General features: G+C 36.7%; 1 pseudogene; it reads right to left on the bottom strand.

Moving 5' to 3' along the window:
* Window positions 1-13,769: 13,769 nt before the first annotated feature.
* Window positions 13,770-22,529, bottom strand: part of LOC131531076 (NACHT, LRR and PYD domains-containing protein 12-like) — a 63,280-nt pseudogene continuing 54,520 nt past the window's right edge.

The following is a 22,529-nucleotide window of genomic DNA, read 5'->3' as shown; positions in this document are numbered from 1 at the left end:
ATATGATCCTTTATTCACTGAGCAGATCATTTTATCCAAATGACTTACAGATGAGAATAAAACAAACAAAATAAATTATTCCAAGGCAAAATACAATAAAAGTAGTGGAATACATAAACCAAGATCATTTAAAGAGAACAGTCAGGAAAATAAATGTTAAAAAAAAAAAAAAAAAAAATCGCATTTTCTTATGAAGGGCATTCAGTAACAAATAACAACACGGTATAAAGTTAATTTATAACAAATTGATGTAGTAAAGTAAATTCATGTTTAACTAAATATATACAAGTGCTGTTATAAATCACTTTTTATTCCACAAGCACCAAAGTAAAACAGTTAATAATGAATTCACTCTCATTGGGTATGTAATCCATAAAAATAAAAATAAATGTGTAATTCAGTTACTATTACTGTTATGTTTTTGATATTTGTAGTAAGGGGAGGCCCTCCTGCTCAGAGTCAAGAAGTAGACGGGACAGATGCTTTATCTGACAGAATGAGTTGGAGTGCAAACTGAGTGAAAGGTAGGTACGGAGATCTTCTTGAATTGACTGTAGATGAGCGTGGTACTAATGGAAAAGTCTTTGCTTACAGATATCTGAAACCCGTTGTAGAGCACACACCTCAGCGATGGCTGTACTGGAAGACGATGGAGGAGAACAGGAGGTAAGTTTCTCGTAGATCCAGAGCTTTTAGGAAAGCCAGGAGAGTCCACTACATTGAGACAAGACCAGACAATGAGTGGGACTGAGGTGCGTGCTTATATACTGCTGTAAGTGGCTGCGGTGATGAGGAACAGCTGCAGGTGATCAGTACTCAGGTGAGGGTGCTCTTTGTGATGACGTGGTGGGAGAGCCTGGCCGCTCCGTGACACTCAGGCCCCCCATCTGGATTTATTTCACTGCCTGAAAGCAAACAAAGAAAACACAAAAGGTTAAAAGGTTGATATTTATGTGCAAAGATAATCACATTAACAAAAAAAACAAAAACAAAAAAAAATCAAAGTATTTTGGAAATGGAAATTAAATCAAAATTGAATATTTTGAAATGTAATTATTTTAATTAAAGCTGTATGTGATTTCCAAATAAAGCCCACATAAATAAGAGCACATGTTACTCTCCGTGGATTGTAACTTTGAATATCTTGTATCTCGGCTGCTGATGATCTGCAGTTTGTAAACTCCAGAGTCGGTGCTTTTGGAGTTCGTGATGGTGAGATCTCCAGATCTCCAATCTGTCTCTGAATCCATCATCACCAACATCGTAGACAGTGCTCTTACTGGTCTGTCCATCGATTTTGGCGATAAGGGCATTTTTAGGCTCAAAAATCCAAAGTAGCTCATCATCTTTCTGTAGTTCAGAAACACCGGTCTGCAGATGGGCAGATTCTCCTTCTGTGAATTTCTGTGTGTCCTGTTCATTTCATAAAGAAACAGAAACACATCAAACATGTTGCCATGTGAAGATGAACAACTCAAAACCCACTGAAGAGCCCAACAAAGTTCAAACACAAATAAAGTAACATTGACAGACAATACAGTATGACATTTGAAGTATTTGAGTTCTATATCTTGCACAATAACTTTCAATCTCTTGATTTTTGTGGCTTTACTGCCGGTGAGCTTCAGATCCTGATGCTGCTGATGGGCAGATCTCCAGTCTGATGGTCCGGCTGCAGTTTCTCTCTGAATTGCTCATCATCACTGTATGAGATGTTACTGGTATTTTGGGGGATTTGAGCGATAAATAAATTTATTGAGGTCCAAACATCCAGACCACTTCATCGTCTCTTTGGATCTCAGTTGAACTGGTTTTCAGTGTGACAGAATTGCCTCCTTCACTGACACAGTCTTCTTTTCTGAATAAAATAAATAATAATATTTCAAAAGATGTTTCATTGTCCAACTAGTCAAAAGCCAATTTTTTTGTGAAAACATGGTCATGTAAAAACGAATTACTCATTTAAACTATTCTACTCCTATACTTGCTGTAGATAACACTCACCTTTTAGTTTTTTAGAGTATTTTATCATGTAGCACATCACACCCAGAGCTGCAGCTACTAACAGCAGGACACAAAGACAAATCAGAACAATATAACCAGTGGACAGACCCGGATCTGGAACGGCTGAAGAACAATTTCATTACGAGGGAACATCTAAATTACACTCTTTTAATGTGATTTGACATGAACTACGTACCAAAAACAACACTGGATCTCTTGTATAGTGTTTCTTTACTGTTGGAGATCTGCAGCTGATAAACTCCAGCGTCTGCGGTTCTGACGTCTCTGATGGTGAGAGATCCCGTCTGGTTTTCGAGATGTAGTCTCCCTCTGTATATATCATCTGGATTCAGTGTGATCTCATGAATCTTCATGTTCATTTCAGCTACAAGACTGTCTGGATTCATAGGTCCAAATGTCCACTGTATTAGATCATGTAAATCAGCAACACCAGTGTGTAGAGTAACAGAATCTCCTTCTTTCTTGTTTTCTAACCATGCAAAAATCACATCTGGAAAACAAACAGGAACAGTTATGTGATTTATAGAAAGGAAAAGACAACAGAAAGAAATACATACATATGCTTTTAGATATTAAAAGCACATTTTTATAATTATAATTATAAGTTTGCCCATGTAAACAGTGTGTAAATAGTGTAAAAATATCTGAGCTTCTCACCATGGACAGTAACACTGAATGTCTTGAGAAAGGTCTCGTTGCTGATGATCTTCAGATGATAATCTCCAGAGTGTTTGGTTCTGATGACGCTGATGTTCAAAGATCCAGTCTGATTGTCCAACCGCAGTCTGTCTTCAAACCTCCCATCATCAACATCATATAATGAGACCCATTTTCCCATCAATTTTAGCGACAATAGCGTTTTAAGATCCGTACATCCACATCAACAAAAATATTCAGTGTATTTCAGAGACATCAGTGTGTAGAGTGACAGAATCTCCCTCTTTACTGACACTTTTTCCACGTCCCCAAACACACCTGCAAAACAAACGGTTTTCAGAATCAGTAAAGTATGCGTAAACAAAATATTACTGCAGTCGATATATAAAATCTTAAAGGGGTCATTGGATGCAAAATTCACTTTACAAGTTGTTTGAACATAAATTTGTGTTGGAAGTGTGTGTACACATCCATCCTATAATGATAAAAATCCACCCAGTGTTTTAAAATCCGCTTTCTCAAATCAGGCTGTTCTGAGAGTCCTGTCAGAATGACGTAGTTCTGTACATGCCCCTCCCACGATAGTTGATTGACAAGACCGTCTTACCTTAGACCCACCCCAAGTGAGCTGAGAGCTGTCCGCCTCCGGTGCAGGGAAGACAAGATGTCTCAGATTAAGCGAATGAAGTGTTTAGTTGTTGGATGTAATAATGAATATAGGAGTCGTCAGTTACTCCCGACATCTGAGCCGCTGAAGACGCAGAGGATTAACGTTACTTTCGCTTTGAAGGGAATCCGCTGATCCCTGATCTACATAAATGCATCTATGTTTGCGTGAATCATTCGTGATCCAGCTTTATCTACAGAAGAAGTGAGTATAAGGGTTTTTATGAATCTTTGCAAATCACCTTTCCTAATAATGTGCTAGTTAGCCAGTTTTGTGGCTGAAGTTTAGTAATATGCTTCATAGATATATACCTAGATGCCTCATTATGGACTGTTTCTATGAGCCGCGATATGGAAGCCATCCGCCATTTTTGGAACAGTCTGCAAATCTTTGAGCGCATTGACTGTGTGCATCTACAACAGCAAGTTATACACTTGTATATCTTTGAATATTCATTGATTATTATGGTGAATGCTAGATGGGATATGGTAGGGTGCAAAGTGTCCATCAGATGAAGACGCTTTGGAATTACGGCAGGCTCCGTCACACCGTGTGACGCAAACGGCCTTGGAATACGGTCTTCGGCGGGTGCATCCTGATTTGGGACAGCTTAAGTTGCGATGCTGTAACACAGTCGCACTTCAAATAAGAACTTCTGAGTGTGTACACTGTAACTGACCTGATACACCAGATTTCATTTTGTTTTTATTTGCTACTGCAAATGTGTTTGATAAACACACCATCACAACAGCCAACTAAGACAAACTAATTGTAATAAGAGTTAAGAGCCAAGCTAATGGAAACACCAGTCACTATTATGGTGATTTCAAATGAAACAAATATTAGATTTAAACCTCTGTTAATTCTCAATAAGATCTTCTGTAGACCTCTAACAGAAATAAAGTCAGTCTGGTTAGTAATGAGTGAAGCTGGTGATGCTGTTTGTGGAGGTGTTTAATCATCCTCTGCTGAGATCCTCAGAGATTTAATGTCTTTTATCTTGTGTTGATTTCATCTAAGGCTGTGACTGCAGTCAGTTGTAGTTCTTGAGTTTCTGTTTGACTCTTTTTTTTCCTGTTCTCTTCTTTCCTTCAGTGATTTTGTTTGTTAACAAGCTTAGACAATCTGAGAGGTCTCTATAAATAATATATGAAGATTTTGTGGCTCAGATAAGGTCCAGTGTGGTTTATTTTACAGTACAATAGGATTATTGCAATAGTAACTTTTTATGGATTTGTTTAATTGTTATATTTTAAATAATAATCAAATAAAATTAATACTCACTTTTTATTTTACATTGTAATAATATTATTGCAACAGTAACAGTTTTTATGGACTTGTTTATTTGTTATAATTTAAAAAATGAATACATTCATATTTTTTTTTTTTTTTATTTTAGAATACAATAGGATTGTATTGTATAGGATTGTAATATTGTATTTATTAATTTGCTATAATTAAAATAATAATAATAATCAGGGGTGCACATAACGTTTTTGGTCTGGTTCTCAAAGGAGAACCTGGAGATGTTGCTTGGTACTCACACTGTTCATGCTGTTATCATCACTACTCTCCTCGTCATATTCATTTGGTTTAAGCATGGTAGATGATTATGTTATACTTCTTGATTCCTGGTTGAGCCTGCATCCATAAGTCAACAGCTGGTTGTGGGTCAAAAGTATCTGCTGTCTCTCTGGACAAGTGGATCTGCATCAGGGATGAAAGGTGAATATCTGACAGGTGGGATCTGTACTTGCTTTTTATTATATTAAGATGTGAAAATCCTCTCTCACATGCAGCACTGCTCAAGGGCAATGTAAGGGACAACAGAAGAACCTTGTGAATGTTGGAGTAACTATCTGAATTGCTTGTTTTCACTATGTTGACCAAGTCATACACAGATGAAGCTGTCAAACGCTTTCCTGCTTGCTTTAAGCAAGTCCATTCTCTTAAAGTGGAGTCTCTGTCTACAGACAAGATGGCGTCATATTTCTGAAGCATGCTACTGAGGGTTGTGTTGCCAAAATGGAGGCTCTGCATTTCATGGGGCCAAGTTGATGGATCAAAAATTAAAAACTAGTCACATGACTTGAGATATACATATCTGTTTTCAAACTCATGAATCAGAGCTCTCAGTAGATCGACCTTGTCCCTGTCAGCATCAGCATTTGAGATCGTCTCTTTCCTGAACTCCTTCACTGTCAAGCTAAAGTGTCAGTTGTCCATTAGCTACCATGAGTTCATCTCTGCCTTCACCAACAGTCATCTTCTCTTGCTGGAACCTGAGGGAGGTGTGCTGTAAAATGTTTCCAGTATCAAGCATGTTGGCTAGAAAACACTGTGCAGATGTGTTTCAGATCACTGTCATCACATGTGGCTACTCCATACTTTCAACAGAGTCTCCTGTCTTCAGGCAGACCATCTAATATTGTGAAACTTTCCTAGCTTCACACACACAATTCCATTCTTCTCACATATTGTGTTTAGATGTTCTTTTCCTTTTGTGCCCCCTTTCTGCAAATAAAAGCTCAGCAGCTTGACAACAGAGCGATTAAATGTCTCACAGTATGGGACCGCGCGATCAGCTGGTTTAGCGCAGTTCTCGAGGGTGTGTGCGGTACACAGAATGTGCACAAGGGAGTCACCAATCGCCACCATCTGACGTAATTTGGGGACAACGCCGTTGTAAACTCTAAAGTTGACTGCAGCTCCATCTGTGCACACAGACAACTTTGTTTTCCATTCTTCCTCCAAGCCACAAGCATGGAAAAGTTGCACGAGACCATCCGTTATGTCCTGCGCAGTTCGTTCACACCCAAATTAATTAATCCAATAAAATCTGAGGTAACCTCTCCGTTGCTAGACACAGACACGATGTATACAATCTCATGCTCCATTTTAGTTATGTCCTCTGATCCATCAAAGAGCACACCCCAAAATTCGGCTGCCTTCAGTTTTTCACACAGTTCTGAACTAATTGTCTGATGCGTGCACCACCTTCTCTTGAATGATAGACACTCCCGATGTTTACTCCAAGCCTCTTTAAAAGAGTAATATCATCTTCATATGAACACATAGGACGTGCATGTTTTGCTTTGTGGAAGGCCAGAAGAAAAATATTGCACAGTGCTTTACGCTGTTCTTCATTCATTTTATCCTGCCGCTTGTCCAGTGTGCGGGTAGATGTGCTTCACAGTAAAACCTCCAGTGTTAAATCAACACTCCCAGTGTATATATAATCCACACTCAGAGTGTTAAAAAAAAGTAACACTGAAGCAGTGTTAAAGTTAATGAGATAATTAGTTTAGTAACTGAGTGATGATTGAGCATTAATGAAGAACACCTGCTGTTAACAAACTGAATCACTGAATCACTGAAAGAAAGAGAAAGAAGAACAGAAAAAAAGAGATGAGACGAGCAGAAATACAAGAACTACAACTGACTTCAGCCACAGCCTCAGATGAAATCAACACTAGATAAAAGAAGACATTAAATCTCTGAAGATCTCAGCAGAGGATGATTAAACAACTCCACAAACAATGTAAACACGTTTGTAATAATTAGCTTACTAATGATGCACGGAGAAATTCCTTATGTGTCAGTAACTTAGGCAACTTGGTCTCAAAATGCCTGCGACGTTGGTACGCAAAAGCGCCCTTCAGCGCAGTATCTGGCACTCATTTTTTATTTTAATCGCACATGCGTACCAGTTATGTGCACCCCTGATAATAATAACATTTATATGTACTTTTATTATTAATATTATTATTATTAAACACTGAGTTTTTATTTTACAGTGGAATAGGATTATTGTAATTGTAGCAAATGTCTTAATTTGTTGTACTTTAAATGATAATAAAATAAATTATTATTATTATTATTGTTGTTGTTGTTGTCTCACTTTTTATTTTACAGTACAATTACTGCAAAAGTAACTAGTAATTGTCACAAGACAAAGGGACCCAGAGGCAAAGGCAAGTCAAACAGAGAATTTTATTGTCCACAAAACGAACTCAGGCAGTCTGTTGTTCGCTAGCTGGATCAGGCATACGCAGAACTGGAAAATAATTCAGGAGAAAACTGGAAAATGGAGTGGCGAGCGGCAACTTTCACAGAAGGCTGTACAGTTATCTGTATGCATGAATCTACTGGAATGAAGGGCTCAGGTGTGCCGGCAGCAGGTGGTTGTTAAGATGCTGTTTGTTAAGCTGGTGGCTTGTTGTTTTGTCATTAGCAGGTTCGGGATTTATTAAGGCACATCTGGGGCTGACTTGTTGGAGTCTCTCTAGCAGGCGTGGAATCCCCGCCATCGCTTGGTGGTGCGCTGGTAGTCATGGTAACGTAGCACCAGCCGCACCATCTCCGAGTTACGTGAGCTGATGGCCTCCTGCAACACTGAAACAGAAGGTAAAGGTTAAATTGATACTGAAATTAGGGATGTGTGATATATTTACTTTTAGAATAGCTTTGTCGTCATCTAATGCTCACTTAAAGAGTTAAATACTGATAGATAAATGAATAAATACATTTTTCATACAATGCACTATAATGTTAGGATGCTGAAATTTACCTGTATACTGTAACTAAGTAGTAAATAAAAAAAGATAATTGGAGTACATTTTACAAGAAAATACTATTTCTGCATTTTATTTCACGTTTAATCAATGAATTTGTGAAATTGACTAGCAATTTCTAAGTGAGAATAGTTTCTACATTTTTTTTAGTGTAGCAAAATGACTGATTTTAGTTTTTGGAATTTTATTTGGAATTTATTTAGACAAAATAATAGAACTTTAATATTATGCCAATTATCAGTTATCAACTGTCAATATTGAAATATTATTGCCAATTAAAAGAACTGTTTTCTATGTTAATATATTTTAAAATGTAATTTATTTCTGTAATGGCAAAGCTGAATTTTCAGCATCATTACTCCAGTCTTTAGAGTCACATAATCCTTCAGAAATCATTCTAATATGCTGATTTGCTGCTCAAGAAACATTATTATTATTTTTATCAATATTCAAAGAAACTGAACATTTCGATTCCGATTTACGATTCCTAGTAGCATTTAAATGTTCTTACTGTCACTTTTGATCAATTTAATGCATCTTTGGGTCACACTTTATATTAGGTGGCTTTAACTACTATGTACTTACATCAAAAAATAAGTACAATGTACTTATTGTGTTCAAACTGTATTGCAAAACACTATTGCTGCTATTGAGGTGGGATATAAGGTTATGGACAGGTTTGGTTGTCTGGGTCGGTTTAAGGGTGGGTTAAGGTGGAAGGGATGGGTCAACAGTGTAATTATAACTGTAATTACAGAAATTAATTACAGATGTAATTACATATAGGTATTTTTAAAAATATAAGTACAATGTAAAAACATGTATGTACACAATAAGTGCATTGTACCAAATTATTAATTTAAATGTACGTACATAGTAGTTAAGGCCACCTAATATAAAGTGGGACCCATATTTGCATAAATAAACAAATCGTACCGACCCCAAACTTTAACTTTATCAGTTAATCCGTTAATAACTATCATTTAATAATTAACAGTTTATCATATTGGCCAGAATTACTGCATCCCTTCCCAAAATGCAAAGGCTTTTTCACTGTATTACCTGTCCAGCTGTACAGTCCAGAGGCAAACGAACCACTGGCCGCAGGCAACTGGGAGACTGGGCAGAGATCAGGTCAGACACTCGACAGGACTCAACTTGACTAGACAGGACAGGACTGTTCTTGACAAAACACAACAGAGTAAGTAAATAGATATATTTTTTATACACAGTAAAACCTCCAGTGTTAAATCAACACTCCCAGTGTATATATAATCCACACTCAGAGTGTTAAAAAAGAAACACTGAGTCAGTGTTAAAGTTAATGAGATAATTAGTGTAGTAATTGAGTGATGATTGAGCATTAATGAAGAACACCTGCTGTTAACAAACTGAATCACTGAATCACTGAAAGAAAGAGAAAGAAGAACAGAAAAAAAGAGACGAGATGAGCAGAAATACAAGAACTACAGCTGACTTCAGCCACAGCCTCAGATGAAATCAACACTAGATAAAAGCAATTAAATCTCTCAAGATCTCAGCAGAGGATGATTAAACAACTCCATAAACAGCATCACCAGCGTCACACGTTACTAACTAGATTGACTTTAGATGTTGATGTTTTAGTTTTGTTTGAATTACCATTATCGAGGTCAGTGTTTGCTTTAGTTGGGCTCTTGACCCTTGACTTAAAACTTTACAATTACTTTGGCTGCTGTAACTGCGTGTTTGTTTAGACATGTTAGTTATGGCGCAAAGAAAAAGCCAAGCGAAAATGTCATCAGGAGTTGGTTGTGTTACTAAAGACGTAATCAGTGTATAGTGGCTTGAATAACTGGTTTTACTCCGAGTATAGTCACTGGTAGATTTATTAATTAATTTTGAGATTGTGTAGTTTAAGACCTGACAGTTTTAATATTAATCTAAAAGACTTGAAACTTATTCTGCACTGAAAGTTTACTTTTCTTCATCAAACAGACTTCAAGAATCAGCATATGAATCTCAACAATGGTGACAATCAACATAAAGCTCCATGTTGCAGTGCATTCTGGGAGCACCAATCAAAACTCATCCATGGCTCCCAGCATGCAATGCGACATGAATAAATTATGCAGCTGTCTTAGTATTTTCTTTTATTCTTACTATTTCCTTTTGTTTTGCTATTTTGTTGTGACTTTTAGTAGCGTGTTTTGTGATGTTCACAGATGATCTTTTTATCTGAATATGTTGATTATCACCATTGTTGAGATTCATACGCTGAGTCTTGATGCCTGTATGATAATGCAGTTTGGACATTTTAGTGCTGATTTACTTTTAAAAGTCTTTCAAATTAATCTTAAAAATGATGGATGAAGCTTCATATTTTATGAGATCAAAATAAAAAAAAGTAATCAATCAATGACATGCTCTGAATGAAACCAGTTACAGAAATCACTAAATGCTGGTGATTTCTTTATAGAAGTCTAACCATCAACACCCGAATGCCATAACTAACATCTCTAAACAAACACGCAGTTATAACAGCCAAAGAAATTGTAATGTTTTAAGTCAAGGGTCGAGAGCCCAACTAAAGCAAACACTGACCTCGATAATGGTAACTCAAACAAAACTAAAGCATCAACATCTAAAGTCAATCTGGTTAGTAACGTGTGACGCTGGTGATGCTGTTTATGGAGTTGTTTAATCATCCTCTGCTGAGATCTTGAGAGATTTAATGTCTTCTTTTATCTTGTGTTGATTTCATCTGAGGCTGTGGCTGAAGTCAGTTGTAGTTCTTGTATTTCTGCTCGTCTCGTCTCTTTTTTTCTGTTCTTCTTTCTCTTTCTTTCAATGGTTCAGTTTGTTAACAGCAGGTGTTCTTCATTAATGCTCAATCATCACTCAATTACTAAACTAATTATCTCATTAACTTTAACACTGACTCAGTGTTTCTTTTTTAACACTCTGAGTGTGGATTATATATACACTGGGAGTGTTGATTTAACACTGGAGGTTTTACTGTGTATTATTATTATTATTAATTTTTTAATTTTATTTTACAGTATAATAGGATTGTTTTAACTGTGGCATATTTTTATTGTTGTTTTATTTTAATTTGTTATAATTAAAATAATAAAATAAAATTCATATTTTGGTCGTTTACTATTATTATTATTATTATTAAATAGTTTTTATTTTACAGTACAATAGGATGATTGTAATTGTAACACATTTCTTTATTGTTTGTTATAATTCAAATAATAGTTAAATCAATAAAATGACTCCAGTATTGACACAAATACTTCAGCTAAAGTAATAATTGCATTATATATTTACACTTGTTCAAATCAATCAGCAAAGTTTTTATGTATTTGAACACATTTTAACATGTTTAAGTAATTAAAATATTTGATTATTCTGATGAATCTATTGTCATTAAAAAACTTTCAAACTCAGAAGAAAAAAGTAAATATTTAGTAAATATTATAAAATATTTTAAAATAAATATTCTGTCATGTTCTTTCTCTGGAGATCTCATAATAATGTAATACGTCTTTACTGTAGTTATAATAACTATATTTGATTAAATGCTGTGATTAATGTTATATTTTGTCTTGTATCTCGTGAGCAATCGATTATATTCATGATTCATAAATCATTCAGACATTTCTGAGATTCATCAGCTTTATTGTACAATACAGATTGATTCGAAGCATCTTTACAGTAAGACACTAGAAATAGTGATTATATATTACATATTCATCAATTACAATCTGATCTCAAGATGATCTGTCGTTGTGTTTTATTATTTGTGCACAAAAACAATCCAGAAAAATGAGATGAATGATAACATATGAATATTTTCTGAATGCATGACTGATCTGACTCTCTCTGAGGATTTCTGACACATTTATTCTGAATGATGTTAATATTAATGTCAAGAAGAGACTCTATAACATCTCACTGTTAGTGATTTATCATGCAGCTCAGTGGCGTGCACAGGCCTCCGGAGGGGCAGGGGCAAAATTGGAGGGGGGCGATATGGCAAAAATATCATGATTTTTTTTTAGAAATATTACGATTCACAATATTTTCACAATTCTTTGTCATGTTGGATTTTCTATTTTGCAAGTTGTTTGAGCAGTACAGCCAAACTACTTTCCCTACTATAAAGACAAAGCCTTTCAAGGTAACAAAATATAAAAAAGTATGGCGGATATTTAGGCGATAAAAACTATAAAAATTGTTGTCATTATTGTATTTTTGTTATTAAAAATGAGCAAAGATACACATTACAAATACAAATAATATACAAATAAAATAAACAGTGTTTTATTTTCAGGTAGTCTACAATAGGTGTATTTAGCAGGAGCATTCAAGGAATTGAATGAACAAATATAAAAATAAAACATATAGATTGATTCCTATTAAAGCAACTGTATTAAAGTTTTTCAGACAAGAGTAGTGAGTGATTTTTCTCTTTGTGTTTGGTGTTTTATTAACATTAAAGGAATAATTCACCCCAAAATTAAAATAGGCTAGTGTTTTATTTTTATACCTTCATTTAATCACTCAAAAGTTGTTTTAAACCTGAATGAGTTTCTTCTGCTGAAAATAAATGCTATTTTGAAGAATGTGGAAAACCAAACAGTTGCTGGTCTACATTGACTTCCATAGCATTTTTTTCTACTGTTAAAGTCAATGTGAACCAGCAACTGTTTGGTTATCCACATTCTTCAAAATATCTTCTTTTGTGTTCAGCACAAGAAAGAAATTAATACAGGTTTGGGACAACATGTGAGTGAGTAAATAATGACATAATTACAATTTTAGGGTGAACTATCCCTTTAATTACAGTCGGCAGCATGTTTAGTACTGTCCCTTTAAGACCTGCACGCATCTACAGACACACATCCATTTCTCTCAGCTGTTTACTTTCATTTTAGACACAACCAACTGAGTCTATACATAAACATTGTGTGTTTTGACAGTATTAGCACAAAACATAATTTAGTTCAGTAATCAAGCGCTGTTTGACGGGCTTTTTAGAGCACGCGCTTTGGGTGTATGTGCTCAGAAAAGGCGCTCCTCAGAACAGCACACGAATGAATTGTTTAACCAGTAAGTCTTTGAAGCAGATAATGTACTTTTGGAGACTGCGATTAAGTGCGGTGTCCCGTGAGAGTAACTCTACCGCTGAGTTTACACTGATGTGAATGTATGTGGCATTGTACAGTATATAGAGATGGCGGCGCCAGAACTGCAGCTGGTAGAATGCGCGCTGAACTACGATACTACGATATTTCTTCAAAAAAGCAGATCGTGGAGACATTTTTATAGTCCACAATCAAAACACCGGACCGCAAGGGCACTTTACCGTCGGACCTCAAAGGGGCAGGGGCTCGAGCCCCCCTGGCCCCCCCCTTGTGCACACCACTGATGCAGCTCAAAGCATTATGGGTAGAATCTCTCTGATTCATGAACACAATTTCACTAATGATCCAGGACGAACATCAAACCCAGGATAGAGCGGCTGAGTGAATGTGGTCTGGACTGTGTGGATGAGGCTCGTTGTGTCAGAGACGCTGTAGAAGGACAGAGTTCCTGCACCGTGATCCACATACACTCCTATTCTGTTGTTATACGAATCATCATAACGCACTCTATAACACGCTCTTCTTCTACTGATGATGGGCTTCACAGAGAGACCAGTCTTTATGTTATTGTGCCAGAATGAGTAACCGTCAGGAGAGCACTCCAAACTCCAGGACTGATCATTATGTCCAAACCAACACTCATAACCCCGTCCCTTCCTGCTGATGCTCTTATATGACACTGATATTAACACACCATGATCTCCTCTCCACTCAATCTCCCAGTAACAGCGTCCGCACACTCTCTCTACACAACACCTGAGGATACTCATTATCAAATCTGTCTGGATGATCAGGATACGGCTGATCTGTGCCAGTGAATGTAATCACTCTGTTGTTCTCAGACAGATAGAGGTATTTATGTGCTGTGTTCAGATCCAGAGTGAGCTGATGGGAATCTGATGGAGATAAAACACATCACAATCAGGAATCATGAATCAATTCATAAATCAGACACACAAACACGTGATCTTTAATATAAGACTATAAAATCATCCAAACCTGCACTAAACCTAAACCTGTGTCACAGAACACATTCTGATATATATTCTCAGATATCTTATGTGTGTGTTTATGAGAATATTATATAAGAGTGTTGAAATGTTCAGAGATCTCGCTACACACCGCTGAATGATTGACCTGGTCTCCTAGCAACAGTGACAGCAGCTGTTGCCGAGCAACAGTAACACTGTACTGGACTGAAACTGATGCTCAACCGTCTGAATCCATTCATGTACATCATAAACTAATATAATCTCTCTGTGAAATCACGTCACAGATCGACATCAACATCTACACCGCTCTGAAGTGTTTTATATCATCAGCTCTCTGAGTGATGTGAAAGCAGTGCTTGTAGTTTATATAGTGTAATCTGTCACCTGTGTGTGTGTGTGTGTGTGTGTGTGTGTGTGTGTGAGAGAGAGAGAGAGAGAGAGAGTGAGTGAGTGCGAGTGTGAGTGAGTGTGTGTGTGCTTGTGCGTGTGTGTCTGTGCGTGTAAGTGAATAAATACATAGATCCACTATTTACTTTCGTGTGTGATGAGCTAGGACTGGAACTTTTGTTAAGCGTGCCGGAGGTTCTGGTTTCGAATCCGCCCTCGTAAAGTATTTTTTCTTAAAACCAATGATATTAGTCAGTGATTTATTACGTACATCCCTTTGTCCCACCCGCAAATTACACCTATGGTGTGATAATAAAACACCAAATTTTGGTATTATGTACAGTTACGGATGTAGCCCAGATATTACCCCATTTTTCTGCCAAAGAAAACCATTATTAAGAAAACACTCATCGTGCAGTAGCTCTAGCTCATGTTGCATTTCACTGGTTTCATCTGTTGCAGTTTGGTCTTTTAGCCATTTATGGCCACTTACTGCGCTCATGTGTATGCAAGCCCATTTCCGCCACTGAATAAAAAATAAAACAAGGTAATTGCGACTTTTCATCTCGCAATTCTGATTTTTTTTCTCGCAATTGCGACTTTACATCTTACAATTCTGACTTTCTTGCACCATAGGAAACCACGAGATGTGACTCTCCTTGTAAGGCTTTGCAGTGCTTTGCTCAATTTGCACTATCAAAATGAACCGGATGAATGTTGTTTCCGAATATGATTTTTGAACAAACATAACAGTGACTCCATTTCTGTGTTTTGCGCTCGCAGTTGGACAGTACCATCACCGCCAGGCAAGGTGCGGGAGGGGGGACGGCGCGCATAGTTTTCAGACACAACATTCTTCATTTCTTTATAGTTCTGAGTTTAAGGCAGCTTCTATCGCGTTATTTTTATAACAGTTGTCAAGTCAAAAACATATTATTGTAACACTATTATTGCTAGCTCATCAGCAGCTTTATTTCTAGAAATGCCTTTATGTGCTGGTACAGCAGAATCCGACTGTCCTTCAAGAGCATATCAGAACTTTTCTGAGTGACTTACGAGTAGATGTTGTTACTGATGATGCCAAACCAGAACATCAGTGCTTTATTTCATCATGCTTTATTTCAACTCATATTTTCAACTAATACTAACTAATAAATAATAAATCTTTAATTTATTTACAATTTTCATCTGGGATGTCTTGCTTGGTCGATAACTTCTTACAACATTAAAGGTCCCATGACATGCTGCTTTTTGGATGCTTTTATATAGGCCTAAGTGGTCCCTAGTACTGTATCTGAAGTCTGTTTCCCGAAATTCAGCCTTGGTGCAGAATTTCAGCCACTACGAGCCAGTCCCACAATGAGCTTTCCTTAGGACGTGCCATTCTGTGTCTGTAGCTTTAAATGCTAATGAGGAGGAGAGAGGCGGGGCAAGGTGGAGGGTGGGGGTGTGGCCTTAACCAGCTTGCGCTAATGTTGACAGTGAATGTATCGCAATGGCTCGTAGACACACAGTCCTTCAAGCTTTTCAGTTTGACCCAGAATCTGATCCGGATGGAGAAGCACCGGATGAAGAAGTTGCAACTCAGCGGCTACAGCAGGACGTCTCCGAATGGTTACTTTAAAATATTGTGTCTGGATACGGTACTTTAGTTGGTTTGTTTATGTATGCTGTTTCAGTTATTATCATGTAGCTAATGCTAGCCATAGGCTTGGATGAAGGAACTAAAAAAATACTTCGGTGTTCATTTGTTCATCCAAACACTGAGTAACTGCCATGCTTCGCTCGTTTGCAAGCCATGACGTCTCTCGAGGAAAAAAAAAATATTGCGCTCGCCTCGCACGGTAGTAGCTCTTTTTCTCATGGGCGGCAAAGCAGAGAAAGGGGAGGTAACCTTTCCCTGTATGACGACATAAAGGGAAGATTCCAGATTGGGCATCTGAGCTTTCATTTTCTCAAAGACGAAGCAGGTACCCAGGGCTCGGTTTACACCTATCGCCATTTCTAGCCACTGGGGGACCATAGGCAGGCTAGGAGAACTCATATTAATGTTAAACAACCTCATAAAGTGAAATTTTCATGTCATGGGACCTTTAAATAAAGGAGATAAGATAATTCTAGACCAAGAACACAGAGATGAAAGCTCGCCCCGAGCTTTATGCGAGAGTGAAGGAAATACACCTGCATGCATTCATATATCCACTCTCGTGTTACAATAATACGCTCTTTACTTGACAACTGTTATTAAAATAACGCGATAGAAGCTGCCTTAAACTCAGAACTATAAAGAAATGAAGAATGTTGTGTCTGAAAGCTGTGCGTGCCGTCCCCCCTGCCCGGCGGTAATGGTACTGTCCAACTGTGAGCGCAAAACACAGAAATGGACAATGAGTCATTTTTTTGTTTGTTCAAAAATCATATTTTTTATGCAATATTCATCCGGTTCATTTTGATAGTGCAAATTGAACAAAGCACTGCAAGGCCTTACACGGAGAGTCACATCTCGTGGTTTCCTATGGTGCGAGAAAGTCAGAATTGTGACGTAAAGTCGCAATTGCGAGAAAAAAAGTCAGAATTGGCAGAAAAAAAGTCAGAATTGCGAGATAAAGTCGCAATTTGTGAGAAAAAAAGTCAGAATTGCGATCGTGACTTTATATCTCGCAATTCTGACTTTATTTCTCGGAATTGTGAGATATAAAATCGCAATTACCTTGTTTTATTTTTTATTCAGTGGTGGAAATGGGCTTCCATAAATGTGCCTGTTATTTATAGAAGATGTAATGTTGTATATTTTGTACATCAATATGGCGTACACTGACTTTGCTCTGTCACTGTATTATTGCATTAAGCAGTGTTTTGGTTGTTGGGGAATCCTGGGGTGCAGGGGCGTCATGCACTCATTATTTTGAGGGGCACGGGTGGGGGTCAAAGTGGTCAAAGTAACCTAATAATGTAATCTATTACACTGTAAAACCCAACAAGTTAGGGTAACTCAAACCGTTTGAGGAAACTGATTGCCTTAAAACATTTAAGTGTTTAAAACTAACAATTATGAGTGCTCTGAACTTATTTCAGTTGAGTTCACTAAAATAAGATATACATTGCAGTTAAGTAATTAAGTGCTGATTGAGCATTAGTTATGAACACCTGCTGTTAACAAACAGAATCACTGAAGAAAAGAGAAACAAGAAATACTACAACTGAATAAAATACATTAAATCTCAAAATCTGATCAAACAACCCCACAAACAGAATCACCAGCTCCACTTATTAATAACCAGACTGACTTTATTTCTGTCAGACATCTACAGAAGATCTTATTGAGAATTAACTACGGTTTAGATGTTGATTTATTGTTTCATTTGAAGTAACCATGTTAGAGATCAGTGTCTGCTTTAGTTGGGCTCTTGAGCCTTGACTTCTGTGTTAGTTGTTTTGTTTTTTTTCTTCTCTGGTTGTTGTAACCATGTGTTCTTTGAACATATTTGTTACAACTCGAAAGCCCAGAGAAAATGATCAGTAGTTGGTTGTTATATGTTTACAATGACAGTCATCTATTAGTGAACTGATCTCATTGAGAGTGAGCATAGACTCATTGTGTGTCTAGTCTCTGATTAAATGGATGTTGTGTTGATTATAGTAAAAGTGATTCTAAGAGCCACTGGTTCTGTGACAGTCAGTTAACAAAAGGACTTTCTAAACAGTTTGTCCACACAAAGTTTTAATCTATGGAAGCAATTAGACTCACACAGACATCAAGAATCAGCTTGTGAACCTCAACAATGGTGACCATACACTACAGGACTTGGGATTTGACTCGAGACTCGTTTGTGACTTGAAAGGAATGACTTGGTTCCTCCTCTGGTGAAATCAGCTGCTGAGTTCATGGGTGGAATAAACACATGGCAGGACTTTTACTTTCTGACCCCTGGACTTTACACCTCTACTACACGCATTAGATTAACTGTGACAGAGGGACCAAACGGCGAAACTTTATTTCCACTTTGTCTTTGGGAACACAGAGAATGACCAGGGTCATTTAAATATTGCTGTAAAAAATGCTGCTAAAGAATGAATACATAGGAGATAATGCACAGCTAGCTGTACATTGAACGATTTTAATGCACGACGTGAAGGCAAGAACCCCCTGATGCGAAGCTACGGCTCCTTAGCTCAGCATTCTGCCCGCTTCAGCTCAGAAAAAGATGAATAGTGAGGTAAGATCACATTTATTTGAATTAATTAATTAATTATAACATTTAGCTACTTGAATGAATTATTCGATTGAGAGAGAGAGAGAGAGAGAGAGAGAGAGAGCGATGTGACGGTTGCCTGTGTGAATTAGCCCAGTGGTTCTCACTTCCAGTCCTGGGGGCCCCCTGCTCTGCACATTTTGCATGTCTCCCTTACTTAACACACCTGATTGAGATCATCAGCTCATTAGGAGAGAGATTCATGAACTGAACTAACGAGCTGATGATCCCCAGGACTGGAATTGAGAACCACTGAATTAGCCTACCTGCATCTGTGCATCTACACTCAAAAAATGATTTGGTCTAATTTGCCAGTGTTCATGTGTTTCCACACTACAGAGTGTTCAAGTAGAATTGAAGCAGTGCTGGAGTTAAGGAGATAATTATGTGATGATTGATCATTAATGATGAACACCTGCTGTTATCAAGAAGAATCACCGAAGGAAAGAGAAACACAAGAACTACAACTGACTTCAGCCACAGCTGAAGATGAAATCAACTGAAAAAAAAGAAGACATTAAATCGCTCAAGATCTGATTAAACAGCATCAGACTGACCAGATTGACTTTATTTCTGTCAGACTTCTAGAGAAGCTCTTATTGAGAATTAACAGAGGTTTAGATGCTTTATTGTTTTGTTTGAAATCACCATCAAAGAGACCAGTGTTTCCTTTTGTTGGGCTCTGGGCTCTTGACCCTTGACATGTTGGTGTTAATATTATACTGGTTGCTTTAATTGTGTGATCATTTAAAACACACTTAGCTTAACCAGCAAAGCTAAGAAAAAAAAAAAAAAAAAGAGTTGTGGGCAAATGATCCACCGATCTCATTTCAAGTCCAACATCTGATTGTATGGATGTAATACTGCTTTAGATTTTATATGTAGCTTCAGATGTAGTAGTCTTGTAAAATCAGATAATTTAAATAATTTACAAATCACTTTGTGCTCAAAAAGTTTTCATCTGTAACAATGCAAAGATCACAGACATCAAGAATCAGTGTATGAATCTCAACAATGGTGACAGTCAACAAAATGCTTCATGTTGCAATGCATGCTGGGTACCAGCATAGTACAAGACTCTCCCATGTATCCCAGCATGCATTGCAGCATGAATAAACAACGCAGCTGAATTGTCTGATTATTTTCTTTTATTCTTACTATTTTATTTTACGTATGCTGTTATAGTTGTGACTTTTAGTAGCTTGTTTTGTGATGTTCAGAGTTTTATCTGAATATTTTCTTGACTGTCACCATTGTTGAGATTCATACACTGATTCTTGATGTCTGTGGTCTTTGTATTGCTACAGATGAAAACTTTATGTGCACAAGATGATTTGTAAATTATTCAAATTATCTGATATTTACAATACTGCAAGATATGAAGCTACGAAAAAATCTAAAACAGTATAATGTCTATATAATCAGAAATTGGACTTGAAATGAGGTCAGTGACCAGTGACAAGATCTACCCACAACTCTTTTTCACTTGGCTTCGCTGGTTAAGCTAAGTGTGTTTTAAATGATCACACAATTAAAGCAACCAGCGTAATATTAACACCAAAATGTCAAGGGTCAAGAGCCCAACAAAAGGAAACACTGGTCTCTTTGATGGTGATTTCAAACAAAACAATAAAGCATCTAAACCTCTGTTAATTCTCAATAAGAGCTTCTCTAGAAGTCTGACAGAAATAAAGTCAATCTGGTCAATCTGATGCTGTTTAATCAGATCTTGACAGATTTAATGTCTTCTTTTTTTTTCAGTTGATTTCATCTTCAGCTGTGGCTGAAGTCAGTTGTAGTTCTTGTGTTTGTCTTTCCTTCGGTGATTCTTCTTGATAACAGCAGGTGTTCATCATTAATGATCAATCATCACATAATTATCTCCTTAACTCCAGCACTGCTTCAATTCTACTTGAACACTCTGTAGTGTGGAAACACATGAACACTGGCGCAAATTAGACCAAATCATTTTTTTGAGTGTATGTGTCCGGTGGTGGAAAAAAGCATAAATGAGCGGCACGCCTATCAGGTTGTGTTCCGATGATCTCTCTCTCTCTCTCTCTCTCGAGAAGTTGTGCAAAAAGGGTAATGGATTTAAGGACAAAATCAGAATAAACTATTTTTTTAACAGAACAGTTTTCAGCCACGCATATATTCTGTTGGTTGTATAAAAATAATTTAAATAAAATAGGCTATCGATGAGAAGGGGTAAAAAATATTTACCATAACGAATAAAATGATTAAAAAATATAAATTGTCTTACATTCTTTAGGGGGAAGCAGAGAATACACGTCTTCACAGTATTCCAGCAGGTTTAAAATGAACTGATTACAAAAAAAAAGAAAAACGGTTGTGTTTAAACTTTAATGCTGTATCTCCCTCTCTCACACCGCAGGCGCAAGCATACCTATATGTCTGAAGTCCTTATATTTTAAATTATTTCACATCAATCACTTTAGTTTCTTAAAGTTTCTTATTTTATTCATCCTCTTCAAAATTGTATCCCATTGCTAACGGTCTGATGAAACATGCAAAGTCGACGGCTCGGTGAACTATGTAGCTGTGTCACAATCAGATGCTCGTTTTGATAACGTATCTAATCTCGGATGGTTTCAAAACTTTTTACATTTTTTATCTAAAATTACAACTAATCAAGCTTTATGTTTATTTCACATTGTTTTGTTTATTTCATAGCCTTTCAGAAATTCGATCCAGAGACCCATGGCATTGTCGTCTGTTTATACAGATGCAACCGTGGATCCGTGGACAGCGTAATTTACGATTTGTTTTAAGAAGTTTGTTTAAATAACAGTTCTAGGCGTCTGTACATGTGTTTCGGGGCTAGCCGCGACAAAATAAATATTTCTAATTAGACATGGTCACGAACAATTTAGCGGTAAGCTTACACAGGAACAAGCAGTCACAATTTATCAATTTTATGGGTGTTACACATGTCGCTATCCTCTTAAACCTTATAGAATTTCAGAAACTGATTATGTATGGTGTTTTCACATATGGAAGCGTATTTTTACGGTCTAAACAACACACATTAGTAATATTTTCTCATGATCTCTGTTATTTTACAGATACAGGGTGGAAGAGATATTTTGAGGAGAATTCATTGTTATTTAAAATACTAACAAAATATTTAAACTATGAATGTTTAATTATTTAAATTTTACATCATATTATTTCATTTATTTAAATTATAACTCTATTCTGAGGCCTTCGCCTTACACTAATAAATATATTACGTTTCGTGTATTTAAATTAATATCACGGCTTTTTTATTATGGTCCTGGGGAGAACTGCATATTTTGTGAACATGGTCGTTTTTAAAAACAATTTTACTTGAATATTGGGGGTTTATCATAGAGCACGAGCGACACCAGTCGGTCACACTTTAAATAAAGTCTCTTGCGAAATTATCGTTCTTAAATCCGTTTTATTCAGTTCCAGATATTAAAACAACATATTAGCATATTATAACGAGATATATGTATTTTTGTTTTGTGTTAAAATCGCCATCCATGATATTTGTGGTTTAAATATTTCAAAAGCTATACAAATAATGTATATTTTTAATGAATTTAACAGATGCTGTCTCTAGGGATCAATCAAATTCACAGTACAGGCCTTTAAATACCATAAACGTTTTTAGGAACGGACAGTTACACAAGACTTTAGCTTAAAGCAATCGTACACAAGACGATTAGGCTATTGTGACTTTTTCTGGAAAAAAAACAACATCAGTAAGTTCTATTTATTTTCCTCGAAATTCGATGTCACTCTGTTTGAATTATATACTTAATACTCTTTAAAAGCTTAGTATATTTTCA

Source organism: Onychostoma macrolepis, chromosome 22, assembly GCF_012432095.1.
Source record: "Onychostoma macrolepis isolate SWU-2019 chromosome 22, ASM1243209v1, whole genome shotgun sequence".
Taxonomy (NCBI): Eukaryota; Metazoa; Chordata; class Actinopteri; order Cypriniformes; family Cyprinidae; genus Onychostoma; species Onychostoma macrolepis.
The sequence above is the reverse complement of the archived record's forward strand: the minus strand, read 5'-3'. Positions and strand labels throughout refer to the sequence as shown.